Raw genomic sequence first — 12,879 nt, 5'->3', positions numbered from 1 at the left:
CCATTTAATATTAGCTGGCTATTTTGCCTATTAGTTGATGTAAGTTCTTCATTATATTGATGCTCTTTACTTTTTGGTATTTTTTAGAAAGGCTGATACTGTTTGTTCCTTTCTATGTGTAGTGGTTCTTTCAGAAGCTCTTGTAAAGCAGGCCTGGTGATGATGAAATCTCTGAGTGCTTGCTTGTTCACAAAAAACTTTATTTTTCCATCACTTATGAAGCTTAGTTTGGCTGGATGTGAAATTCTGGGTTGAAAGTTCTTTTCTTTAAGGATGTGGAATATTGGTCCCCACTCTCTTCTGGCTTGTAGGGTTTCTGCTGAGAGATCTGCTGTAAGTCTGATAGGCTTCCCTTTGTGGGTAACCTGACCTTTCTCTCTGGCTGCCCTTAGTATTTTCTCCTTCATTTCAACTCTGGTGAATCTGATGATTATGTGCCTTGGAGTTGCTCTTCTTGAGGAATATCTTTGTGGTGTTCTCTGTATTACCTGGAGTTAAATATTATCCTGCCTTACTAGGTTGGGAAATTTTTCCTGAATAATATCCTGAAGCGTATTTTCCAGCTTGGATTCATTCTCTTCGTCACATTCAGGTACACCTATCAAGCGTAGATTAGGTCTTTTCACATAGTCCCATAATTCTTGGAGACTTTGCTTGTTCCTTTTTGTCCTTTTTTCTCTAATCTTGTCTTCTTGTTTTATTTCATTGAGTTGGTCTTCGACCTCTGATATCCTTTCTTCTGCTTGATCAATTCGGCTGTTAAAACTTGTGCATACTTCACGAAGTTCTCGTTTGTGTTTTTCAGCTCCATCAATTCACTTATTTTCCTCTCTAAATTGTGTATTCTTGTTAACATTTCCTCAAACCTTTTTTCAAAGTTCTTAGTTTCTTTGGATTGGGTTAGAACAAGTTCTTTTAATTCACAGAAGTTTCTTATCCACATTTTGAAGGCTGCTTCTGTAATTGGAACACACTCGTTCTCCATCAAACCTTGTTCTGTTGCTGATGAGGAACTGTGATCCCCTGCTGAGGGAGAGGCGTTCTGATCTTGGGTATTCTCAGCCTTTTTTTGGCTGTTTTCTTCCCTTCGTTGTAGATTTATCCATCTGTGGTCTTCATAATCATCGTCTTTGTAATTGGGTTTCTGAGTGGACGTCCACCTTATTGATTCTCAGCACCAAAATCTGAGCAACCCACTGCGCCGACTAAATCGGCGGCATTAAGATTGATGGTGCTTTTCTGACTCTGCACCAAGAACCGACGTTCCAAGGCGCCGGCAAAACCACTTCGCAGGTCACAAGAGTTGCGCTGGGGACCCGTGGGGCTCCTCCTCTGGGAATCTCCTGGTAAGTGAGCAACAAGAATTCATGTGAAGAAGGTGTGGCGTCCTCTCGTTCTTTGCGCTTTCACTGGGAGCTACAATCCCGAGCTGCTAGTGATCAGCCATCTTGGATTTCTCTAGAACATCTTTTTTTTTAAGCAAAGTGTAGAAGTATTTAGAATAAATAATCTTAGTGAAGTATGAAATATATAGCACAAAACTTTTGGGGGACAATTCTCTAAGGTTTTTCTACAAGTCTTGTGAAACCTTTTGTTTAATTCTGGATTATCCTTTAAGGATGTTTGCATAGTAAATAAGTTTCAAAGCTAGAGATAGTGTCTACCTCTGGGGAAGAGGGCAAATTTGTTCCCTGATCCGGACAAACTCCTTTAGGGACAAAGATTAGGCAAGTTTGCTTACAGTTCACTTTATAAGATTGAGGATTTTTCAAGCTTGGGATTGCTCAGATCCACTGTGTGTGCAGCATCCATCTGCTTTGTATCACTCCCTCAAGACCTGGGAGCAAGGAGAGCCCATATGTAAATGTAGCTCGTGCTGCCTGCTCTTCTATGAATAATAAAGTTATTTTTCTCTGACCCAAGGGTCTCATGTCTTTTGTCAGCCTCTATGAAACTGTGGCAGGCTAAACTCTTAACTTGCAAGCAGTGTAAAATCTCAGACCCTTAGCAGTTCTTGACAAAAAATTGTGTTTTATCACATGTGAGCTGAATTGAATACTAGAACACCAGACATCTGGTCTTTTCCTTTCTTTTCTCTTTTATTTTCCTTTCCTTCCTCCCCTCCCTCCCTCCCTCCTTCCCTTCCCTTCCTTCCTTCCTTCTCTTTCTTTCTCTCTCTCTCTCTTTTTAAAAAAAAAACCTTATAAATTGCAAACTTAAAATCTGTTGCTCTGGATTTCCGGTTGATTTTGCAAATTAAATGCACTAAGAATGAGCCATTCATATATAATATTTTTCTTAGAAACATTATGTACTATGGCAGCATTTACTGTAGACACAGTACATGAATATGAAATTAATTTTATTTGCATAAAGTTGCTACTGATTCAAATGAATGTCACTAAAGGAAAAATTGTAGGAAACACTGAAATGATAGTTTTGGGTTTGATATATCTAGAGTTTGTAGTTCTGTGGAGTGCTTCCCTTGGGACCTACCAAGAGTCTCTGGTGAAATTTATATTGAATTGTGGCAAGTATATTAAAAAAAAAAATCAGACTTTTTAAAAGTAAAGATGCCTGGTAACTGTGAGTTTAATGTTTTGTGTTTGGCATTGTGTCTTTTTATTTTTATTCCATATTAGCTTCCCTGATTAAATGTTAGAATTAGGAATTGGGATTTGGAAATGTGGTTACACTTACAAAACATTTTTTAAAACAGTGCATTTAGGACTAATGCTCAGGTGGTTAGATGGCAAGTTTGCACTCACTGAACTACAAATACCTTTTTAATATAATTCATGTTTTAATTACACATTTACCAAGTTAACTTGTTGCTATTTGGTTGTTTGGGCAGTTATATCTGTGTAACTTACATTAGGATGATTTCTTAAAATGTATTCAGAATATTTTAACCCTTAGCTTTTTAAAAGAATATTTTTGTTCAATTTAAAGGGAAACTGTGTCCTTTATGTTTTTAAAACAAGTTGACTCATTTGAAGAGTTTCTCAGCTACTTGCCTCAAAAACCTTTGCATAATTTAGGTGAAGAAGATAAACTTTTACTTTAGACTCTGGGGAGATTAGAAAGTATTTTAAAGTGATAGCTAAGAATTGCTTTCTGCTAATTTTGTAAGAAAAAAACAAACTGATAGGTCTTACAGAAATTCCTCAAGGTGGCAATATTTTATGGAACAAGTAGTTTAGATTTCGTAAGTCCATATATACTTAAATTTTTTTCAAGCAGCCATCTGTGCCATAACTCATGATTTCTTGTGCATTTTAATCAGCATCTAGTTATGCATAGCTCCAGCCTTATTGCCGTCTAAATACTTAAAACAGTAAAGTGCTGCAGGATATTAAGACATGTAGCTGTAAAATTATGGTATGCACTTTCTCTCTGTACCTGAGCAGATGATCTGCAAATCAAACTCTCTCAGAGGCACATCTGCAGAGCTGCTGGAAAATGTGCTGGCCACAGGAGTCCAAGACTGGTGGTTGAGCCTGCCAAGGAGCCTAGGTGTCTTTTGGTCTAGCCTTGGGTCTTCCAGTTAGGCAGCACTGCCTGATGTCCTCTTGCCCCTAACTCACTTTGATCAGCCTGCGGGTACTGATGGGAAAGGAGAGCTGGCAATGAAGCATTATTGCCATGTAGCCTGATTTTCTGCAGCATTTTTTTTTTTTAGAAAAAAAACCACAGAGCTTTATTATTCTCATCACCAGTGGCAGCGGTCTCTATAGGACAGGGGAGTGAGTTCTGTTGACTGACAGGGATAGGTGGCTCCTACTTGCCGGCGATGAGCGGGTTCCTCAGGACCACAATGACTGAGTCTGCACGCAGGAACATCTTGGAGATGTGGAGGTCTTTGTTAACTGGCTTCAGCTTCTTCTTGCCCTTGCCGCTCTTGGGTGCCTCAGTCCACATCTCCTTCACGTTCTCCAGCACCATGTTGCAGGGCCTATCGAAGGTCTTCACGCGGCCCAGGAGCTTCTTACTCTCGCGGCAGTTGATGAGCACTTGGGTGTTGCTCTTGACGGACTGAGTAAGCACAGAGTGGACCCGTGTTAAATTCCGCCTCCTCTCGCTTCTGCAGCTCCTCCGGGGTCATCTCACTCTTGGGCTTGTTGAGGAGGCTCATGTTGGTCCCTAAGCTCTTGGTTCACTCCGGTTTCCTCTGCGTTGCTGCTCTTCTGCAGCATTTTAATTGCATTGTGTGGCCTTGGAATTATGGTTACTTTAAATGGATGCTCAATGATCTTTTCCCTCGTTTATATGTAATTTAGCTGGGGGAGAAAAACACACATAAATTCCGTTTCAAACAGAAATGTGTTGTGCCAGCTGTGGATTGAGACCTGGCCTTGATTTGCAAATTTTCCTAGATTCAGAGGATGTTCTGCCAGTTGCCAGCATAATAGCTGGGATATGGCTGAAGGGGTAGCTTCTCATTGAACATATTCTATTCCAGCTTCTGAATGCACGAAATCTATGGAACTTTTTCCTTGAAAAGACACTGATATATTTACTTGGAATAGCATTATACACACATAAATCAAGAGTTCTGGCAAGAAAATCAGTACTTGCAGGTTTTAGTTCTGAGTCATGGATTTTTTATATGACTTTGTGGTAGTTATGCTGCTGCACCTTCTCATTTTAAAAATAAGGGCATTGCCTGTGAACAGGTACACTAAGAGCCTGGAAGCTACACAGTGTATAGCGAATGCTCACAGCTATCACTGAAATATACATACAGAAATGTGCTCAAGTCATATGCTTATGTCTCAGTGACTTTTTGCAAGATGAAAACACCCCAATAACTACCACATAGATCAGGAATACCACCAGTACCCATCATGGCCCTCTCAGGTTTCTCTTGGTCACGAACTCCACCTCGTTCTGAAAGGAAAGTGGTGTCCTGCTTTTTACACCGTAAATTAGTTTTTGTGTGTTTCTGAATCTTGTATAAATGGAATCATCCATACATGCTCCTTTATTCTTGGCTTGTTTCACTCACTATATGGTTGTAAAATTTATTCATGTTGATGCAGGTAGCAAAGATCCCATCATATAAATATGATATGATTTATCTATTTAAAAAATAAGAATGCATTGGATTAAGTGACTCTGTAGTCTCTCCTTGGTGTATAGTTGAAAATGGGATGATTGTTCAGGGAAATGTGTCATGGTGTATAAGTTACATGATTATCTTGTCGTAGCTCATATAGGATAGCATTTAATACAGACTCAAATTCCTGAGAAAGTAAAATATAGTAATTTTTAAAGATGAAGATGTTTGAGCCTAATAAATATCAAAAGAAGAATTATGTGTTTTTATTATGCCCTGTACTACTAAATTCACTAAACATATACTAAGCATCAGACACTATATTAGGAACTTTTAGTTTTAACAACAATTCTGAGGGTATCATAATTCCATTTTTATAGGTGATGAGACCGTCTTAGAAAGTTAAAATTAGTTGCCTATTTTTATACAACTTCTAAGTGGCAGAACTGTAAATTTAGTCTGCTTCATTTGACTTAAAATTCATAGTTTTTCTACTGTATTTCCTTAAAGATGACCAAGGTATAATCTCTACATGCTTGGAGTATGCATTCTTGTGGGGTAGGGAGATACGAGTGGGCAAATTAAATGAGAATTTTAACATGACAGATAAATATTGTAATACAGGTGTCTTAGTTTGTTCCTGCTGCTATAATACAATATTGAAGGCTGGGTAATTTATAAACAATAGAAATTTACTTCTCACAGTTTTGGAGGCTGAGAAGTCCTTCAGAGAAGTGGGAACTATAGGTACATGTAAAACTTTTCCATGTAAGGAATTTATAGCCATCAAAGTGCTTTCATTATGAGAGAATCATGATCAGAAGCTGTACAGCACAGCAGTGTCAATGTCTTTTAACAGAAGACCACCAGTAACACATCTTTAACTGTTCAGGTTGGATTTACTGTATGCTTCAGTGAAGGAAGGATGGAGAGAGGACACAGTTGGTGAGAACTAAGGCTTAGGAGTGGGAACAGGACAGTGTACCATGGCTTGGGATTGAATGAACTGGCGTCTGGTGAAGGCTCACTCTCTGCTTCCAAGATAGTGCTTTGTTGCTGTGTTCTCACAGCAAACAGGACCAAACAGGCTCCAATAACCCCTTTATAAGGACACCAATCCCATTTTTGAGGGCTCCTAATTGCTTCTTAAAGGCCCTATCTCTTAATATTGCATTGGAGATTAAGTTTAAATTTTGGACATAAACATTTAAACCATAGCAACAGGTGTGGGAACTATAGGTACATGAAAGAGGGACACCAATGTCAGCCTGCAGGGTAAGGAAGGGGTTAGAGAAGGGGGGAATTGGAGGATGGAATGGGCAAAGAACATTCAGGGCATAACAGTGGCATATGTAAAGGTATGAAATATTTGGAAAACAGTGCTGTGGTAAGACGTTCAAGATGGGTGGCAGGGGTGAAGGGGCAGGAGGAAGGATGTGGTAGGAATGAGGCTGAAGAACACGGCACAGATACGATGTTGGGGGAGTGAGTTTTTCTTCCCATGAGCTAAAACTTTTCCATGTAAGGAGTTTATAACCATCAAAGGGCTTTCATTATGAGAGAATCATGACTAGAGGCAGGACAGCACAGCACTGTCAATGTCCTTTCACCAAAGACCACCAGTAACACGTCTTTAATTGTTCAAGTTGGATTTACTATATGCTTCAATGAGGGAAAAGTACAAAGCTAAGAGCAATGGCAGGGCTGTGTCTCAAAGGGTGTTAGAAAATACTTGCTGGATTTGGATTATGGTTGGGTGATTTTGTGGAGTCCAAAGAAATGGGGGTACATTCTAGATAAGGCTCTCAGTAAACAGGACAATACAGTGACTTGGTTCCTCAATACATCTTATCTAGAAGGAAGGCAGACAAGTGTAGGCCTAAACTTGTAATTGGCAGAAAGCAACAGTCACTCATATTAGCTGGGAGAAGGTGATGTGTGATATTTTTGTGAATTTGCACAGTGACCTTGTTTGTGTGTGTGCTTAGACACGATTATGAATTGGTCTTGGTGCTGGTCTCAGTTTATCACAGTCACAGTGACCTTGGCCAGTGCTGATGTTCCCTGAGATTGTTTTGCCTAAGAGAACATCATGGCTCAGCTGTGAGTGTGAGGCCAGCTCTCCCAGGTGTCAGACACTTCTCGTTTTCAGTTGCTAGGAGTGCAGTGTGTGAATTCTAACTGATCCTTGTTATATTCTGGCTCCATTATGTCTCAGCTGAGGGATCTTTGAAAAGTTATTTATTTTGGAGGGGGGGGGCTTAATTTCCTTGTCTAAAGTGGAACTATTTCAGAGTTATGAGGAATATATGAAATAATAAGTACTTAGAGCAATTCCTGGCAGGTGGTAAAATCTCAATCAATAAATGCTATTATTATCATTTTGTAATGATTACTCTATCAGACTGGGGGAGGGTATGTGTGAAAAAGGAATGGCAGAGAAATCACTGGTAGGATGACTCTGGAGGGCAAATGAGGAGTTTCTCTCCTGAATTGACATAGTAGAAATAGGCACGAAGAGAGGGCACAGTTGGTGAGAGCTAAATGTAGGGAGAGAGGGCCGGGCGCGGTGGCTCAGGCCTGTAGTCCCAGCACTTTGGGAGGCCGAGGTGGGTGGATCACGAGGTCAAGAGATCGAGACCATCCTTGTCAACATGGTGAAACCCCTTCTCTACTAAAAATACAAAAAATTAGCTGGGCATGGTGGCACGTGCCTGTAATCCCAGCTACTCGGGAGGCTGAGGCAGGAGAATTTCCTGAACCCAGGAGGCGGAGGTTGTGGTGAGCTGAGTTCACGCCATGGCACTCCAGCCTGGGTAACAAGACTGAAACTCTGTCTCAGAAAAAAAAAAAAATGTAGGGAGAGGAAACAGGATGGTGTACCATGGCTTGGGATTAAATGAATGGGTAGGATGGGAGGTCACCATTAAATACTGGGAATACAGGAATAGAAAAGCACATTTTAGGGCAGACATTATGCCAGATGGAGATGTCCAGCAGACTGCTGATGACACAGGACTGAAGCTCAGAAGAGAGGTTAAGTGCTGTAGCCTCTGTTGCTTTCTGATGTCTCATAGAGGGGTCAGCTGTCTAGGTGGAAAGAGAAGTGCTGCTTACCTTGACCTCAGTTCCTTCCTTGACTTTCCTCTGCAGGACTGTGGGAGTGGGTCTCTTTATTTCATATTTGGCATCAAACCTAGGCATACCTCAGTAGACCATCAGAAGTTATGGATTTTACTTTAATCAACAACATGAAATGTTTGTATGTCAAGAACTTGTCAGAGATTTTTAACCTCGAACTCTTTTCTATTCAATACTTAATCAAAACTTGGATGAAAAAAATGGTACATATGGAATGCCGGAAAGGTATGCTTTTCTAGATACTTTCTTAGGTGGTAACCTCATCTCTCTTTGTCTTTCTCTATTTATCATCTATCACCACCTATCTGTTTTTATTAATGTGGCCCTCAGATTTTCTGAGTACCTGGGCTGGACTATGTTGGCTCTTCGCAGGATTGCTTTTTACTGAACCATGATTTGGCATTATGCTGGCGGCTTGCATTGAGAGATAATAAGAACCATTGTTTATTTTTTATGCATTGTTTTGATATTGTGGATAATCTAGTTCTTTATATCGCCCAAAGGGGACATTATGAGGACTCTTGGGAAAAAAATGTTTCCTAAAAATTAATAACATGTTTTTTTTCCCCTCCTGGACATAATTGAATTGAATAGCTGATGATGTTTCCCTCTTTCTACTGACTGCTAGGAAGTTCAGAGTAAAATAACACTCCCTCCTAAAGTATATGATAATTATGGTATTTAATTATGGTACTAATGATACCTCTGGCTTAAAAAATTATTTATTTATTTATTTATTCTCCAGGTGAAACTTGAACCCTTTGATGTTATTTTATCTACCCTACTTTTATTTTCCCTTACACATGATTTTCTCAATTAATCTAGTCTTGTAAATTGTTTCAGTTTTTGTTTGGAATGAGGAGTGTATATGCATACACCAGTGTACCTACACATACACAGAGAGGCATGTGCATACATATACCTACAGCCCTCCCTCAATATGCCTGGGGGATTTGTTCCAGGACCCACTATAGATGCCAACATTTGCTGATGCCATTGTCCCTTATATAACATGGCATAGTATTTGCATACAATCTGTACTCACTTTCTGTATATTTTAAATGATTTCTAGATTACTTACAATACCTAAAAGAATGCAAATGTTATAGAAATAGTTGTTATAGTGTATTGTTTACGGAATAACGGCATGAAAAAAATCTGTACATGTTCAGAGCAGATGGAACCTTTCATTTATTCCCCAAATATTTTTTATTTGTTGTTGGTTGAATCCTCAGAGGTAGAACTTATAGATACAGAGGGTTGACTGTGTGTGTGTGTGTGTGTGTGTGTGTGTGTGTGTGTGTGTAGCAACTAATGGAATTGCATTGGCATTTCTATGTGAAATATAAAAATAAAAGCAACACCTCATTTCTGTCACTCCAGAGTGTTACCTTAATAAAAATGATATATTTAAAAAAATGCAATATGTGATAAAATATGGGTCAGGCTTTTTGCTTATATAACAGAGTATATTAGGTAAAGCTCTGGATTTCAAATCAGAAGATTGGATTTCACCTTTCTTGGTCTGTTACTCGCTGTGTGGCCTCAGGCAAGCTGTTTAATCATTGCAAGTTTTGCATTTCATGGTAAAGTGAGGGTGAAAATACTTGCTCTAGCCAACTTAGCTTTATTAGAAGGATCAAATTAGATAATGCATGAGCCTTTGTAAACTGTAAAGAGCTATAAGCAAGATTATTAATTAAGCTTTGATTCTAAGTGAAGGATATTTCAACTTATTGGTGGGAAATATATCTACCTTAGTGCAGAACAGGAATCATCATCTCGAATGACAATAAGAATGAGCAGGGTGAGAGAAAAATAAACTTGTGATTCTCAGCAATTTTTATGTCATTTTCAATAGAGGCATTAGTAATAGAAATGCTTATCTTTTAATTTTACAATAGCAAAATGGCAGTTGACACTCGGCCACAGTATGAGTAGTGAATGGTAGAAACTGAGATGACAAGAGGGGTCAAGTGCCCTGAGCAAGAGGCAGCCGCTGTTTATGCCAGCTGATGGCTTCTGGGGAAGAACTGGGGATGGTGTGCACAGATAATTTTTCTCAAAATAATTTGGGAAATTAAATTCTTGTAAGTTCTATCAGTTTATAACTTTTTGCAGTTAGTTCCGAATTTAGAAAAATATGTAAAATGGGTTAACCCTGTTCAAGGAAAAACCAAACATGATATTTGACCTTTGAGAGACTTGTTCACTATTTCTGCTCTGGAAAGTGTTTTCAAAATTCATCTTGTGTTTGAGTCTACATAGATCTAAGGAAGAAGGCATTTGTAAGTTATTTTTAGAAAGTAAAGGTGTGTCTATTTTACCAAGTAGTACAAAGCCTTTTCTCTGGTGAGTATAATTAAAACATATGTACATTATGTTTTAAATGTATTGTTTTGTTTTTTTAGAGGCACTCTTTACTGTGAATGGATTATAGAGGTGTACATTAAAATGCAAGGTTAATATAGTTGTAAAGTACAAAAATAGCAGTATTTGTAAATAACCCTTTGTGAATAATTTATAATTTTGTTTAGTGTTTAGTGTTGGTGCTCTCTGCCTAGTTGTGGATAACACACATATATATCTATACACACATGCATGCGCACAAACACACACACACACACACACACACACAGCCCAAGAGTCCTAGAGGCTATGTTCCACTAACATCAAAGGAACTGTTGACTGCTTATTATAGTAGTTCTTTTTTTTTTTAAATTATAGTAGTTCTTATGCATAGGAGATCACAAAGTATCGAAGACAAAATAGGACACAGTTTATTCACCGAGTCTATAGATGTACAGTCAATCCTCTTTCTTTGCAGATTTCTTATTTGAAAATTCTCCTATTTGGTAAAATGTATTTGTAACTCCCAAATCAATGTTTGTGGTGCTTTCATGGTCACTAGAAGATGTGGACAGAATGGCAAGAAAATTGAGTCACCTGAGGTCAATCTTCTCAGCTAAGATTGAAGAAGAAGATGCTCTAGCTATTTGTTTCAGCCCTGGTGCTATCAACAGTTATTCCTTCTGTGGTCTATTTAGTGTCACTTATTTTCTTGCATTTTGCAGGGTCTCTTTCTCTTGGTGATTATTTAAGGATCGCTACTTAAAATGGCCCCCAAACGTAATGCTTAAATGTTTATCTAGTGTTTCTGTGTACAAGAAGGCTGCCATCTGCTTTATAAAGAAAATAGTGTGTTAGATAAACTTTATACAGGCATGAGTTATATTGCCGTTGATCATGAGTTCAGTGTTAATGAACAATATATATTAAATAAGCTGCTTTTAACAGAAATAAATATCAAACAAAGTTATGTATTGATGAGTTGACAAAAATGCGACCAGAGGCTCATGTTAACTTAAATTTGTATTTTCCACAGGGGCAATGATTCAGTATTTGCTAATTCAGTGTTTGCAACAACTTTACAGCAATAAGAGCTGTGAATAATGGTGATAAGTGTTTTATGAAAACACTGAGATGATCGATTGATTTTCAATATGCATACAGATTTGCAGATACTATTTCTGTATTAGAAGAAATACCTGACAAACTCAGTGCTAGCTAGCTATGTGATAAACCGTAAATACATTTTTAGGACTCGAGTTATCTGCATTTGTGTATTACATAATGGTAGATATAGGGGGTGCAGAAGCCTGGTTGGGGACTTGGCCTACCTGGGTTCTTGTTTTAGCTGTGTTACTGATTAGCTGTGTAAGATTGGAGAAGCTATTTAGCCATTTTTATTATTTTGGACTATTTTTTCTTATCTCTAAAATCAACAAGTAGAGTGAAGATTTCCGAAGTTCTTTCCAGTCTAAAATTATGTATATTTATAAATGAAAGTCTTAATGTAGCACTCGTGGTTTCCTATGATCTTGGGAAAGGGGAAAGAGAAAGGTTACAGAAATGTGTCTATGTAAAGCACAATGCCCACCATTAAGAACTAATAACTAACTTGGGAAAGCCCACTAAAATTGAAGTAGTAAACAGTAAGAAGTGATGTGTAATTAAAGGATAAATTAGATCCTATCGAGCAGTGGTTTTCCACTTGGATGTGGATGGTTGAGAGTAGCTTGTTAGAATCACCTGGTGTGGAATAATTTTCCAGATTAACTACACGTAACCCTCTTTTCCACTTTGTGCTGTCCCTTAGAATGTGTTCTAACAGAATAAGCTTTAGAACATGTGGTAGTGAAAGTTGTATAAGTTCTAAGAAAAGGACAGTAATCTACCTGCTGTCATTCTTAAGTTTTGTCCTTCCCACAACTCCATTTAGGTGATCATGGTGCTGAAGGGGCTGCTTTTTTCACAGCCATGTTTGCTCCAGGTGATCCTGACTCTAACCCCTCACTCAGTTTCGCAAATGGTTGGATTATATGAGGGCACCTGACACAGAAGAAGCTAGTTTATAGGCTGTGACTGACTCTTAGAAAAGCTCGGTGCCAAAATACGAACTGACCCAATCCGATTTCCTCTTAGCAAATTTGAACTGGGGAGTAGTTACAGAACGAGACAACTGTGGGAATTGAAGGCCAGATAGAGGCAGTTGTGATGTATAGAGAGGTTGGGTTGTCATAGATGGGTGTCTTGCAAGACGAAATTATGGAGTGAGAGAGAGAGAGAGAGAGAGATGGAAAGGAGAATCCGGCTGATAGAGATGGCAGCAGAGAAGT

The 12,879-nt window shown here is 38.6% G+C and overlaps 1 protein-coding gene and 1 pseudogene across 1 annotated transcript in view; one reads left to right on the top strand and one right to left on the bottom strand.

Annotated features, from left to right (window-relative positions):
• TRHDE (thyrotropin releasing hormone degrading enzyme) overlaps positions 1 to 12,879 on the top strand; it is a 406,810-nt gene that overhangs the window by 49,109 nt on the left and 344,822 nt on the right. The window lies entirely within an intron of this gene.
• Positions 3,769 to 4,174, bottom strand: LOC101052664 (small nuclear ribonucleoprotein Sm D2 pseudogene; annotated as a pseudogene).

Source organism: Saimiri boliviensis, chromosome 7 (assembly GCF_048565385.1).
Source record: "Saimiri boliviensis isolate mSaiBol1 chromosome 7, mSaiBol1.pri, whole genome shotgun sequence".
NCBI classification, from domain to species: domain Eukaryota; kingdom Metazoa; phylum Chordata; class Mammalia; order Primates; family Cebidae; genus Saimiri; species Saimiri boliviensis.
The sequence above is the reverse complement of the archived record's forward strand: the minus strand, read 5'-3'. Positions and strand labels throughout refer to the sequence as shown.